This window comes from Penaeus vannamei, chromosome 26 (genome assembly GCF_042767895.1).
Source record: "Penaeus vannamei isolate JL-2024 chromosome 26, ASM4276789v1, whole genome shotgun sequence".
Classification (NCBI taxonomy): domain Eukaryota; kingdom Metazoa; phylum Arthropoda; class Malacostraca; order Decapoda; family Penaeidae; genus Penaeus; species Penaeus vannamei.
The window spans coordinates 25,438,235-25,443,234 of record NC_091574.1 but is presented as its reverse complement, the minus strand read 5'-3'; the positions used below and the strand labels follow the sequence as shown (position 1 = coordinate 25,443,234).

The 5,000-nt window shown below is 51.7% G+C and overlaps 1 protein-coding gene and 1 long non-coding RNA gene across 15 annotated transcripts in view; one reads left to right on the top strand and one right to left on the bottom strand.

The window, feature by feature from the left end:
- The window catches only part of LOC138866725 (uncharacterized), a 78,439-nt gene extending 77,570 nt beyond the window's left edge, over nucleotides 1-869 (top strand). The window contains exon 3 of the long non-coding RNA XR_011399647.1: nucleotides 1-869. This exon is cut by the window's left edge and continues 286 nt beyond it. This is a non-coding gene — a long non-coding RNA (uncharacterized lncRNA).
- cnc (NFE2 like bZIP transcription factor cap-n-collar) overlaps nucleotides 1-5,000 on the bottom strand; it is a 426,727-nt gene that overhangs the window by 267,234 nt on the left and 154,493 nt on the right. The window lies entirely within an intron of this gene.

The following is a 5,000-nucleotide window of genomic DNA, read 5'->3' as shown; positions in this document are numbered from 1 at the left end:
TAGCTCCTCGCAAGACAAGTTTGCTACTTTACTGATCCGAGACAGGTTTTCGAATCGGTGTGATTTGAAAAACGCCAAGACCTCTCGTTTTATTTCCCTTCAACCGTTTGCCTTTATCAGTGGAGGGGGAGTAGGGGGAGTAAAGGGGGGGTGGAGAGGGGAGTGGAATAGGAGGGAGTGAGAGGAGGGAGCTCATTCCGTCCACAGAAAATGAGAACAAAGATGTTCTGGCCAAGTTCTGTTCTTCGGCGAATCTCAACAAATACTTTGAGATACAAGGGCATGAAGTAGCCCGCAAGGTGAGGACACCAGCGGAGGAGGAAGAGGGAAACAGAGAAGGGAAGATGGATACAGAGGGGGGACGGGAAATAGAAAAGGAAAAGAAGGAACCAAGGATGGTGGGGAGAGAGAGGAAAACTGGAAAGCGTTACAGAGAGCTAAAGACAAAGTTGAGGGGAAAAATAATCAGAAAGACGAGTAGGTGGGAGGGCGTGTGAGTAAATGGGTGGGTATGTGAGTAGGCGGGTTAAGCGTACTGGGTGAACGAGCAGGCGAAAAGATCAATCAATGGTCAAAGAATGGAAGAAAGAGGGGGGGGGGGAGGTGAGGTAGAAACCAACAGAAAAAAAGTGAGACATAGGTAAAAGCGAGCCCGGGCGTTCGAAGCAGCACCTCACTCCAAATCCTCCTTCCTCCGTGCCGCGCATATCCGATCAGCCAGGGATCCGAGGGAGAACACTGAGGCGAGTCGTGCGCTGTGTTCTAATGCCTGTCATAAAACTGGCACCAGGACTCCATACGAGCCGTGGGAAGCCCGCCCCTCGAGCGCTCGCGAGACACTGCCGGGCGCGGACGGTGGACGCGGCAGGAGGTAACAGGGGAATTAAGCATGGAGGGGGAGGGGGAGAAAGGGGGGGCGGGCACTAGGGAGAAAGGAGAGGGGGGCGGGCACTAGGGAGAGAGGAGAGGGGGGCGGGCACTAGGGAGAGAGGAGAGGGGGGCGGGCACTGGGGAGAGAGGGCGAGGGAGGGAGTAATTGCTCTTAAAGATAAGTCTAGAACAAGTTTGAATAAGTTCAAGAGTAACCCACACACCCGTCCATAATCGCACATCATCTCCCTGCCTTCCTCGCCGTCTCCCCTCCGCTACCGCCTTCCTCGCCCCCCCTTCCCCCCTCCCTTCCCCGACTCCACACGCCGAGGAGGACTACATAAACAAACCACGTCACGCAGTCTCCCTCCAGTCGTTTGCCGCTCTCTTGAGTTATACGAGCGAAAACATTCTCAGTGTCGGAGGTAAAATATTTCTCCGCGCTGAATTTTATTATATTTTTTCCCGCCCAAGGAGTGGTAACAATTACTGTTGTCTACGCCGCAGAGGATGAGGGGATTTTCCTTTCTGATTAAAAATATAAAATGCATTTTGATCACAAGCACACACAAACATAACACTCGAGCTCGGGAGACAAGTACAATCATACAGTGCCACACACACACACACACACACACACACACACACACACACACACACACACTACACCTCCCACCAGGACCCCCCCCCTCTCTCCCACTCACCCACGCACTCGCTCTCTCGCACAACCCATTTCTTCATCACCCTTTCCTCTTCCATTCCTCGCCCAAGCCCTTCCACGCCCGTCGCGGCAGAGGGCACCGCATCGCCAGCAGTCCAAACGTGACGCCCGCCCTCCTCCGTCGCGGCATCCTCCCCCGAGCCGCCCACCGCCCACCGCCCACCTCATACGCACGGCGGAGCATCCTTCGATCTACTCCCGGGTGTGGACAATCGATCTCGGCGCCCGGGTGAAAGCAAACGCGTGCCTCCGGGCGCACGAGGCACAATAACGCGATAAAAAGCCCGGTCGCTGCAAGAAGTTGTTCTGTTCCCCTCCCCCCAACCCCCTCCAATGCTCCCTCTCCCACCCAACCAATTCTCTCTCTCTCTCTCTCTCTCTCTCTCTCTCTCTCTCTCTCTCTCTCTCTCTCTTTTTTTTTTCTCTCTTCTCTTTCTTTTTTTTTTGGGTGTGTGTGTGTGTGTGTGTGTGTGTGTTGTTTTTTTTTTTTTTTTTTTATATATATATATATATATATATATATATATATATTTATATTAAATTCATTCTCTCCCTTTTAAACCCCCTCTTCCTCTCTCCGTTTCTCTCTCCCTCCTCTCTCTCCTTCCCTCCCACTTCTTACATTTTCACTTTGCCCATTTATGTCTATTCTTCTCCCCCCTTCCCTCTACCTCTTTCTTTCACTCTTCTTTCCGTCAAGACAATTAACACCGTCTTAAGATGTTCCGAGAGATGTAAAACGTTGCCACCCATTCCCCAACTTCTTTACACGGAGAGAAGAAGAAAAAAAAAACAAGAAAGAGAGAGAGAAAAAAAGGTAAAAACGGGAGCATCTCAGCGGGGCCAATGACCTTCATTTTTTTTCTTTCTTTCTCTTTAACGATCTCTTGGTCTTCCTTTATGTATTCGGTAGCTGGAGTGAGGAGTGGGGGGGGGAAAGGGGGAGGAAGGGGGAAAGAGGGAGAGGGGAGAGAGGAAGAGGGAGGAAGGAAGAGGAGGAAGGAAGAGAGGGGGAGGGGGAAGAGGGGGGAAAAGACAAGAAGACCAGGGAGAGTGGGGAAAGGAGGGAGGGAGGGAGGGGGAAAAAAGGGGAGGGAGGGAGGAGGGATTTGAAGCAAAAGAGGGAGAAGAGAAAAGGGGGGGGAGGAGGGGGAAGGGGGGGGGAGGGAGGGAGGGAGGGAAAAGGGGAGAGAGAGAGAGAGAGAGAGAGAAAGGGGAGAGAGAGAAGGGAGAGAGAGAAGAAAAGAAAAGGGAGGGAGGGAGGAAAAGGGAGGGAGGGGGGGAGGGAGGGAGGAGGGGGGAGAGAGAGAGAGAGAGAGAGAGAGAGAGAGAGAGAGAGAGAGAGAGAGAGAGAGAGAGAGAGGGGGGAGGAGAGAAGAGAAAGGGGGAAAAAGGGGGGGGAGGGGAAGAGGAAAGAAGGGAGAAAGAGAGAAAAAAGGGGAGAGAGAGAGAGAGAGAGAGAGAGAGAGAGAGAGAGAGAGAGAGAGAGAGAGAGAGAGAGGGGGGGGGGGGTGAATAACTTCACGCTGCTTTTTCAGGGAAACGTAGACTTTCTGGATTTAAGACGCAAGTTCAATTGTTCTCTTTCTCTCTCCCATCTTCTTCTGTCTGCCTGGCTCTCTCCACTTCCATTTTCCATTTCTCTCTCCCTCTCCCTTCCTATCTCATATCTTCCCTATTGCGATTCCGGTCTCATGTCATCTACCTTCCTAGATGCCTCCCTATTTCTTCCCCTTTCCCTTTTCCTGCCTCTTCCTCTTCCTATCTCCCCCTCCTCCTCTCTCTTTCTCTCTTTCTCTTTTCTTTCCTTTTCCCCCCCTCTCTTCCTTTCTTCTCCTGCCCCTTATTTTTTCCAAAAAAAAAAAGAAAAGAAAAAAGGGGAAAAAAATAAATATCTTAAAAAAATAAAACATACACACAAACGCACACACACACTCGTACATACATACACATACACACACACATATATAGTGACAATCATTTTAAGTCCTCTTTTAGCCGCCCACTGCCCGCGCCTCCTACCAGACTAAGCTTCCACAAGGCAGGACAGCATACCGCTCAAATACAATTACCTGCGACTTTCACAACGCACGGAATCACGTAACCCGCCCCGCAAAGAATACAAATGCAACTTGCAACCCAGCGCAGCAAAAGGAAAATGAATGCACGACTCGACGCCACTAACCGCGCGAATCCAATCTGCAATCCGAGAGCAATGGGCATCTAAACACGTATGCGTAAATATTCATACATACGTGTACATTCGCACGCACATATATGCACGCGTACTTGCTCCCTCATCCATTCGCTCGCTCGCTCGCTAGCCTCCTCCCTCCCTCCTTCTCTCTTCCCTCTCTCTCTCTCCCCACCCCCACTCTCTCTCCCCCCTCTCTCTTTCTCTTTCTCTCTCTCTCTCTCTCTCTCTCTCTCTCTCTCTCTCTCTCTCTCTCTCTCTCTCTCTCTCTCTACACACACACACACACACACACACACACACCCCAACACACCACACCACCCCCCCCCCCCGCACACCACACACCCTAAAAAAAGGAAAAAATGTGCAAAATTATCTCTAATACAACCTAGTATCCATCATGTTACACCGGGCCGGTTTTCCAGGTAATAACACTTCGCCTCCTGGGCCGAACCGGAGGGGTGGGCGGAGGAGGATGAAGGAGGAGGAGAGGAGGGAAGGAGGAGGAGAGGAGGGAAGGAGGAGGAGAGGAGGGAAGGAGAAGGAGAGGAGGGAAGGAGGAGGAGGAGAAGGGGGTAGGAGGAGGAGGAAAATGGGGGAAAAAGGGAGGAGGAGAAGGGGTAGGAGGAGGAGGGAAGGGGTAGGAGGAGGAGGAGAGGGGGTAGGAGGAGGAAGGGGGGGAGGAGGGAGGGGGGGGAGGGGAGGGGAGGAAAGAGGAAGGAGGAGGGGAGGAGGAGCGGGAAGAGGAGGGAAGGGAGGGGGGGGAAGGGGGAAGGGGGAAAAGGGTAGCCGCGGGGGAGAGGGAGAGTAAGGGTACCCCAATCGTAATGATGAGGGTGGTCGTGGCGCTCTAACGTTTATCATTAACCAAGTAACATCGTGTAGACGTTTTGTCGTTTGCCGCTTAATGTATTATCATGATTCATTCCTGCCTCCTTTCCCTTCCTCGTCGCCGCCTCCCGCGGTTTCGTATTTACTTGTCTTCATCTGCGACGTTTCTCATTTTCTAAGTCTCTCTCTCTCTGTCTCTCCTTTGCTTGCTTGCTTACTTATTTGCTTGCTCTCTCTCTCTCTCCTCTTCTCTTTTCTCTCCTCTTCTCTTTTCCCTCCTCTTCTCTTTTCTCTCCTCTTCTCTTTTCTCTCCTCTTCTCTTTTCTCTCTCTCTCCTCTTCTCTTTTCTCTCTTTCTCTCCTCTTCTCTTTTCTCTCTTTCTCT